The following is a 9,995-nucleotide window of genomic DNA, read 5'->3' on the forward strand; positions in this document are numbered from 1 at the left end:
AATGTGCAGATTTAATAAAAGTTACATGGGATACACTGCTTTATTGAAATCTTTACATATTTTTTATGCTTTTAGTCCTAATTATTAAGCCTGGACCTCTTCTGGTGAAGAGAAATGTCCATGCTTTCCCAGGCTCCAGTATTCATATTAACCCCAAAACCTATTTAGCTGGGTTAGAGCAGTATGGAGATAGGTGTAATGTTAATGGAATAGGAAAATCCTCCCTGTCCATTAATAGGCCTTCGTGACCTGCTTTGAGCTCTGGCCTGTAATACATCCTGAATCCCATAGAGCCCATTGGGGGAGGGACTTGCCCTAAGAAGGAGCTTACTTACAGAAAGGCTTACACAACTTTTGGTACTAAGCTAATTAGGCACTGAGTCAGGAGGATTGTGATGACTTCTGGCTCAGAGCCTGTTAGCTGAAAAGAGTATGTACTCTGAGAGATTAGTATTTGCTTTGGAGGTTCACTTATGAGAAAGATCTTTTGATTTTCTGGTTGAGACTCTTGAGTAGCTATATGTTCAGAGCCCTCCAACTACTCAGATGTAAACCTTCTCTTGATCCAGTGATATATGTAACATGTATAGCAATATTGCTTTGATCCAGACAGAGCCCTGTCTGTTGATCTTTGTGCTAATTTCTCTGCTTATATTTTCTCTGATGTTCAGGGTCTGACCTTTGCCCTGAACTAGTGAATATAATTAAAAGTAGTATAGTTAATCTTTTTTGAGCAGTCACAGGAACCTATAGGAGCTAATGAAATCAAGAGAGTAATTGGAGAAAGAATAACCCAGGACAGAACTTTGGTGGATGTCTACATTTAGTGGACAGGAGATGGATGATGATTCAGCAAAGAAGACTACTAGTGGGATGGGGGGAGGAGATAGAATAGACCTAGGTAAAAGAATTGGTCTGGACAATGAGAGGAGACTGGAGCAAAGGGATATGATTCAGGTAAGTTCTGAGAGGTAGAGTAGGCAAGGTCAGGGAGCCCCTGACATGGATGGGCAGAAGATGTGATCCCTCTTCTTAGCTGCTATCCATATAAAATGAGTTTGAATGAGATGATTTTTAAGGTTAAATGCAGTAGAATTCTTTCTGTCTTTGCCAGCCTTTTTCTTTCCTATTGTTATAATGATGATTTTCCTCCCTTCTTTAGGTGATGGAAGACTCAATGAGCTCAGCTACCACACTCACTAGTCCTCAGGAACAGGTAGATAAACTTGTACAGATTGCTGAAGAAAATAACCTGGAGGTCATGGACCAGCTTAGTCAGCTTCCTGAAGGGGCCTCTGCTGTGGGAGAGAGCTCTGTTAGGAGCCAGGAAGACCAACTACCTGGAAGGTACATCTTCCCTATTCTGGCTCTTTACTCAATGGACATTCCTTCCTTGCCCTCTACCCCCAACTCCCCAAACCCTATAGATCTAGGATGTTCTTAGTTCTGGCACTCTGAATTGTGGGATCATTTTAGCTATCATTTGGGCAAATGAGCCAGATCCCGGAGCTGTGCTCAGGTCATACTCATCACTGTGCCAAAGAGGGGAATGCTCCTAGCTTTCAACTCCTAAGTTATGAATAAGCTGGGTGAGACCACTCCTCAGGCCATATGGCCAAAGACTCAGAAAGCTTCTAAAAGACCATGTGCCATTTTAGCCATCTGGGTGAAGGATGATAGAAGTCTAAAACCATTGGCTACAGAATAGAAATAGCAAGTCTTTTCAGATCATTGACCTTGTGCTAGGCAACTGAAGCATATATGAAAAGTGTAAGATATGTTTCCCCATCCACCTGCCTCCCATGTGGTCCAGCTGAGGGGAAATACAAGTTGCTGTTGTTACGCTTTAGTATCATTAAGATCCTTTGGTAACTCTTTGTGAATTGAGTAGAAGGGAGAGAGCCCTGTATGCTGGAGTATTAGGAGAAGGCTTCATGAACAGGGGAAAGTAGACTTCTTAACATATAAATACGTCATACCTATGTTCTTCTGTAGTATCTTGAGCACTGTGATCCTGAATTTATTGAACTAAATGACCGTGGAATATATTTCCTTTTTTAAAAATTTTATTTTTAAAATTAATTTATTTTTAGTTTTCAACATTGTTTCCACAAGATTTTGAATTCCAGATTTTTTTCCCCATCTCTCCCTTACCCCCCACCCAAGATAGCGTGCATTCTGATTACCCTATTCCCCAGTCTGCCCTCCCTTCTATCACCCTACTGCCCCCTTCTTATCTCCTTCCCCCTTACTTTTCTGTACAGCAAGATAGATTTTTATATCCCCTTTTATATCCCATTGCCTGTATATCTTATTTCCCAGTTGCATGTAAAAACTATTTTTAACGTTTGTTTTTAAAACATTTGAGTTCCGGATTCTCTCCCTTCTTCCTTTCCAACCCACCCTCATTGAGATGGCAAGCAGTTCAATATAGGTTATACATGTGTAGTTATGCAAAACACTTCCATAATAGTCATATTGTGAAAGACTTAACTATATTTCCCTCCATCATATCTGCCCCCCCCATTTATCCTATTTTCTTTGATCCTGTCCCTTTCAAAAGTGTTTGCTTCTGACTACCTCTCCCCCAATCTGCCCTTCTTTCAGTCATCCCCTCCTCTTATCTATTTTCCTGTAGGGTAAGATACCCTATTGAGTGTATATGTTATTCCCTCCTTAAGCCAAATCTGATCAGGGTAAGGTTGACCCTTTCACCTCCCCCTTCTTCCCCTCCATTGTAACAGTTTTTTCTTGCCTCTTTTATGTGAGATAATTTGCCCTATTCTATCTCTCACTTTCTCCTTCTCCCAAAATATATTCCTCTCTTACCCCTTAATTTTATTTTTTTGGTTGTCATCCTTTCATATTCAACTCAACCTATGCCCTCTATCTATACATACATACATATAAACATACACACATGCATATATACATACATATGTATTATATATGTATATATTTATATGTATATGTATGTTGTATGTATGTATATACCTATATATCTCTCTATACATGCACACACACATATTCCCTTCAACTACCCTAATGCTGAGAAAGGTCTCATGATTTACAAATATCATCTTTCTGTGTAGGAATGTAAATAGTTCAACTTTAAGTCTCTTGTGATTTCTCTTTCCTGTTTACCTTTTCATGCTACTCTTGATTCTTTTATTTGAAAGTCAGATTTTTCATTCAGCTCTGCTCTTTTCATCAAGAATGCTTGAAAGTCCTCTTCATTGAATGTCTATATTTTTCTCCTGAAGTATTATACTCAGTTTTTCTGGGTAGGTGATTCTTGGTTTTAGTCCTAGCTCCTTTGATCTCTGAAATATTATGTTCCAGGCCCTTTCATCCCTTAAGGTAGAAGCTGCTGGGTCTTGTGTTATCATGATTGTGTTTCCACAGTACTTGATTCATATTTCCTTTCTGTCTGCTTTCAATATTTTCTCATTGACCTGGGAACTCTGGAATTTGACTACAAAATTCTTAGCAGGTGGAACTGAAATTTGGGATTAGATACATAGATGTGGAAGTTGTCTTATTGCATAAAGATAATAATTGAACCCATAGGAACTAATGAAATCAAGAGAGTAATTGGAGAGAGAGAATGGCCCAGGAGAGTGGATAGCTATACTTAGTGGGCAGGAGATGGATGATGATTCAGGTTATACATGTGTTTGGTTATTCAAGTTTTCAAGTTATTTTGGTTATTTCAAGTTTTTAAGAGGCAATCAGATTTTTTTCAATTTCTATTTTACCCTCTGGTTCTAGAATATCAGGGCAGTTTCTTCATTCTGCTGCTGCCACTGCCACCACCTCAACTGCCTTGGCCTGCTCCATTCATCTTGGACTGATAGACCTTTCTTGTTGGTCTTCCAGCTTGTCTTGGGCTGGAGATTTTTTTCACTCTGTCATTTTGTGGGTTCTGTAGTGTAACACCAATCACAGCACACCTGGGGATTGCTGCTGTGAATAACTTCAAGGGTCTAATCCCATAGTATAATGAACTCTATTCAGCAATAAACTAAACATTGTTCAATAAAGTAAAGCATAATATTCATAGCAACATCCTTAAGTAAAACATATTCTATATGTGTATATATATATATATATATATATATATATATATGTATTATATATCTCATAGCAATAGCAGTATCCTTAATCAATACCAAGTATCCAAGTAAAGTCCTTTTTCAAAATACCACACTGTCCACCCCCAGGTCATAGTAAGAACAATCTCCTCAATAAATACCAGGTGTCCAAGTAATGTCCTCTTTCATCTTAACTCTGAGGTTGACTTCCAAGTCCCATGGCTCTTCCTCTTTGGACTGACTACTCTTGATTCTAAACTGGATTCACATGTAGTCAGCTCTCAGCTCAGGGAGATTGCTCCACTCCTCAGCTTCTACCTCTGGGAAAATAAAACTCAACAGGACAACAAGAATGCTGGCACACCACCAGCACCATCATTTCAGTTCACCTCCAAAATCCAGAGGCTCTGTGTTAACAGCTCAGTTCACTTTAACAGCTTTCAAAAGGGGCTTAGCCTAATGGGTATGTTTCTGCCCTGCAGCTCTATTAGCTTTCAAAGTTTGGGGGCTCCTTCAAGTCTCTGCCATCAGAAGTCTCTTCTCAAGACCTAGAGGTCTCTTCCCAGCTCTGTTCTCAAAGCTGGTTCACCCCTTCATGCTGGCTCTCTTCATGGGCTCTCTTTATATACAGTTCTACTCAGCATCTGATTGGTTAAAACTCAATTCAGAAAAACAGCAAAGATCCTACTTTGCTTGCTGTTAAATTTGATGGGTCTGCCCATTAAGGAAAGCTTGATTAGGGGAGACTTGTTTTGTAGGAAGACCCACACCTTTTGTTAATTTCTAATGAGGCACTGGTTCACAAGGTTGTGATGCTCTCTGGCTCTGAAAAGTGCATATACTCTGAGGAGAGGTTTTGCTTTGGGGCTTCTTCATTGGAAGTGTTCATTTGGCCAGATGAGACTCTGGGTAGCTGTTAAACCCCCTCCCCCCCACACCTTTGAAAACCCAGATGTTGGTTTGGTAACAATGTATGTATGTAATGGTCAGATAGTTGGATCTGTCTGTTGTTCTGTGGTGTATATATTTCTTATGGTCAGACAGTTAGAAGCCTTGTCTGTTGGTTTTTATTTCTCTGCTTGTATTTTCTCTGGTAGATGTAATTAAAGAATATTGTTGACCCCTCAAGTTACTTTTAGAAAATTAGATCTAAGAACCTGTGCTAGTGAATCCATCCTGGATGTGTCAGGGTGCTTACCTGATACATTATGGCATAGTCAACAGGATCTGCAAACTAAAAGGAAAGTATGGAGGCTGGGATAATTGTTCATTGTTTCCCAGTTGTGGTGGCTATAGTTCTAAGGAGCCCCAGGAGCACCCTGAGATTGTATTGTATGCAGAGCCCAGGCAGGAATGGTGAGAACTTGGAATGGAGCTATGGAGCAGGAGCAGGAAGCTGCCTACATGTGACTTTAGTCAGCCCACAAAGGAAGAGACATGGGACTTGGAAGTCAATCTCAAGTTAAGATGAAAGAGGACTTTTTTGGGGTGGCTAGGTGGTATAGTGAATAGAGACCAGTTCTGGAGTCAGGAGAACCTAAGTTTGAATCCAGCCTCAGACACAGAATACTCAGTAGTCATGTGACCTTGGGCAAATCACTTAACCCCAATTGCCCTGCCTTCCCCCCTCCCCCCCCAAAAAAAGGGACTTTTATTTGGACACTTGGTATTGATTAAGGAGATTGTTCTTACTGTGACCTGGGGTGAATACTGTGGTATTTTGAAAAAGGACTTTACTTGGATACCTGGTATTGCTTAAGGATGTTGGTATTGTTATGGGATCATATATATAATGATATTTTTACTTAAGGATGTTGCTATGAATATTATCCTTTAATTTATTAAACAATATTTAGTTTATTGCTTTCTGAATAGAGGGTTCATTATACTATTAGATTAGACCCTTGAAATTATTCACAGCAGCAGGAGTCCTCAGGTGTTCTGCTGTGATTGGTGATACATGTAGCTCTGGAACTCTACCAAAAATTGATTATTATTAAACTGATTATATTTTATATTTAATATATAATAATTTATATTATGTTTTATAGGGCTGGAGATTTGTGTATTTATTTATATTATATATGAAATTGTATATTAAATTGATTCATAATTAGAATCTGCCATAGATAATCATTGAACCCATAGGAACTAATGAAATCAAGAGAGCAATTGGAGAGAGAATGGCTGAGGACAGAACTTTGGATGTCTGCACTTAGCGGGCAGGAGATGGATGATGATTCAGGTTATACATGTGTAGTTGTGTAAGTTTTCAAGAGGTGATTAGTGGATTCTTTTCCATTTCTATTTTATTCTCTGGTTCTAGAATATCAGGGCAGTTTTCCTTGATAATTTCTTGAAAGATGATATCTAGGCTTTTTTTTTATCATGGCTTTCAGGTGGTCCAATAACTTTAAAATTATCTCTCCTGGATCTATTTTCCAGATCAGTGGATCTCATTTTCCATTTGACCAATTCTGCTTTTTAAGACATTTTTCTCATTGCCTTTTTGGACCTCTTTTTGTCATTTGGGTTAGTCTATTTTTTAAGGTGTTATTTTTTTCAATATTTTGGGTGGTCTGCTTTAGCAAACTGTTGACTTGTTTTTCATGATTTTTCTGCTTCACTCTCATTTCTCTTCCCACTTTTTCCTCTACTTCTTTTACTTGGTTTTCAAGCTCCTTTTAGAGCTCTTCCATGGCCTGTAACCAATTCATATTTTTCTTGGAGGCTTTGGATGTAGGAGCTTTGACTTTGTTGTCTTCTGGTTGTATGTTTTAATCTTCTTTGTCACCAAAGTCAGCTTCTGTAGTCTGACTTTTTTATTACACTGTTTGATCATTTTCCCAGTTACTTGACTTTTGAGCTCTTTGTCAAGGTAGGACTCTGCTTCCAGAGTGGAGAGCACTCTGTCCCAACTTTCAGGGGTGTTGTGTGGCTGTTGTCAGAGATACTTCTAGGCACCTATATAAGTTTTCAGTTCTTCTAAGGTGGTATGACCAAAGGAGAGGTGTTTACTCCTTTCCTGGCCTGTGCTCTGGTCTGTGAGTGACCACAAGCATTCTTTCTGCCTTGGAACTGTGAGGATTCTCTCTCCACAGCCGCCAAAAGCACTGCTGCTCTCACCCCAGAACCTCCAGCCAGGACTGCGACCCAGATGCAGGCAGTATACAGCAAGAGCATCTTACCTCAACGCCAGCAAAGAGATCCCGGCAGTCCCCCTCTTATCAACTGCCTGATCCCCCCACAGTCTGTGGGCCTGGAGCTCTGGAAGGCACCACCACTGCTGCAGCCGCCGCAACCTCCACCACTTCCCTTGTTGTCACAACCACCGCCTCCATCCTCGCCACCACCTCCATCGCCCTATCCTGCTCCATTTTCAGCCCAGACTGATAGACCCTTCCTGTTGGCCTTCTAGGTTGTCTTGGGCTGGAGATTTGTTTCTTTGTCATTTTATGGATTCTGTAGATCTAGAACTCTGTCAAAAATGTTTCTTATTAAATTGATAATATTTTATATTATATATTCAATTTATGTTATTGGACTGCAGTTTTGTGTATTTATATTATATATGAAATTATATATTGTTTCATAACTGGAATCTCTGCCATAGGATTGGTAGCTAATGATGACATGTTTGCATGGCCCCATTCTTCCTCTGCAGAACAAGGACAGCTCATGAGCTGAGAGCTCAGCCTGGGTGCCTCAGGACAACATTGCCATCTATCTCTGGGTGGCTCCTAGCGCCTTCCTGGTGTGTGTGCCACTTTGTTTATTTCTTTTTTCTTCCTTTTATTGCAAATATGATTCCTACCCTCCACCCCCACCCCCAATGACAGATCCTCCCAGCTCCATCTGCTCCCATCTGTCCTTTCCCTCCTGAAGGGGCTTGACTTAGGACCTGGTGGACTTGGACATGAATCCACAACTGTCAGTGATGCCGACTTTAGGGACTATCTGCAGCTCTGAACCATTGGGAGAAAAGCAAAGAAAGTTAATAATTGTGCACTTGATTTTATTGTTTTTTCCTCCTCCTCCTCTTCTCCCCCAAATAGCTCTTTACAGGCCTGCAGAAAAAAGTGTGAGCCCAGAGTAGTTTTCTGTCTGCTGAAACATTCATTTTCTGGAAGCTTCAGGGCTTTGGGGGGATTTTGTTTTGTTTGGATTTTTTTTGGAGGGAGTAGGCAATTTAAGGTAAATCCTTTTAGCATGTCCCCCAATACACACATAGTAAGATTGATACTTGGAGATATCACCTTGTGCCTATACATGGCCAGCTTTCTCCCCTCTGGTGCAGTCTTTACCAAGGATGCCCATAGATAGGCCCCAAATTGTCTGTGCTGCATAGTAACGGAACTGTATATATTTTTTTATGAGTTGTGTATAGATTGTTTGAAAATCTTCTTTTATCTGATCCTTGTGGCCTTGGGAGCATCTGGGTTCAGTGTAATAAAGAGGCCCCTTTGAGGATTTCCTTTGAAGCTTGGAACTTGGAATCTGGGTCAGATCCTTGAGTTGGAAAGAGTCTTGGGTGGGGGAGACTGTGTGTGTGTGTGTGTGTGTGTGTGTGTGTGTGTGTGTGCGCGCGCGCGCGTGCGAGCGCACTCGGGCTCCATTGACTCTGATTGTGGATGAAGAGGATGAGGAGTTCAGTGATCTCTCCAGTATTGATGCTATTTTGGAAACACTTTTACAGACTCTGCAAGCCCTCAAGAATGTAGCATAAAGCATCACAAGAGAGAACTGTAACTGCTAAAAGGGCAGTGCCAGAAGAAGCACAGAGGAATCCAGTGTGGTCGAACTCTATCCTGTCTTAGGCCCATACAAGCAGGACCTTTGGGGTTTGCCACTACAGAACAAGTTGAGACTGACACCTGAGAAGTTGTGTGTTCTCTTGTTCATCAAATGAACAGGCTGATTTGCCTTAAAACAATCAATACTATTAATTTCCCACAATGTCATTTTAAGTAAACAAATTCTTATCCCTGAAAACTCATCTTATTGGCTTGGGGAGCCTTCAGTAGAAGTGCATGGCTGAGGAAGCAGGGTGAGGGGGTCGAGCTTCAGCCCACTTGTCCAGTCCCTCACTAACCACAGCAAGGTGACACATTGGCTGTCTTCAAGAGGAGTGGAAGAGCTGTGATCTCATTCATCTCTATGGGTGTGTCCACTGGCCCAGCTCACAATCTCCTGGGCCATTCCCAGCTAAGCCCTTCTTGGGCATATTCCCTTGTGCTGGAGGTCTTAGTTTCTCAGGTGCAGGAGAATTTTGGGGAAGAGCAGAATGAGAACGTTCCAATGGACAGAGACTTTAAATGGCATTTTGTTCTGATTCACTTAACATGGAGAAGTGACAGAGGACCACAGATTTAAAGTTACAAGGGCCTCTCAGGGGCCATGAGACCCAACCTCATTGTACAGAAGAGGGCCTGAAGCCCAGGAAGGTTGAGTGAGTTTGTCCAGCGTTGAACAGATCTTGACTCTGGCAGAGCTGGCACTGGAGGTAACCTGAGCACTGGGCAACTACTCTGCCTACTCTACCACGATGCTTTCATGGTAGCCCTTCCCAGAAGTGCTGAACAGTGGATGGGAAATGTTCTGGCACTTCCTTTCTTCAGGTAACGATATTGGGAAATAACCAAGGACTCCCCATCTTCTCTTCCTAGTGTCCCCTTTTCTTACCTCTTATATGCAGAGTGTAGGGATTTTCCAGACTTTCAACCAAGTAGCATTGCCTTCCCTTTTCTGTTAGGTGATGATCTGGCTAGATTAAGGTATGGAGATGATTAGTTTTCCACATTTCCCTGAGAATAAGGCAGTGTGGTGAGATGCAAAGAGCTTTGGCATTAGAGTTGAAGAACATGGGTTTGAGTGTCCTGACAAAGACCTCTTACACTTACT

The 9,995-nt window shown here is 41.1% G+C and overlaps 1 long non-coding RNA gene across 1 annotated transcript; it reads left to right on the forward strand.

The window, feature by feature from the left end:
• Nucleotides 1-1,166: 1,166 nt before the first annotated feature.
• Nucleotides 1,167-8,583, forward strand: LOC138159303 (uncharacterized). The gene is made up of 2 exons (XR_011167862.1): nt 1,167-1,347; nt 7,196-8,583. It is a non-coding gene; the product is annotated as an uncharacterized lncRNA (long non-coding RNA).
• Nucleotides 8,584-9,995: the final 1,412 nt, after the last annotated feature.

Source organism: Petaurus breviceps, unplaced genomic scaffold, assembly GCF_028583685.1.
Source record: "Petaurus breviceps papuanus isolate PSGF00001 unplaced genomic scaffold, PetGlider_PUasm1.0 176, whole genome shotgun sequence".
NCBI classification, from domain to species: domain Eukaryota; kingdom Metazoa; phylum Chordata; class Mammalia; order Diprotodontia; family Petauridae; genus Petaurus; species Petaurus breviceps.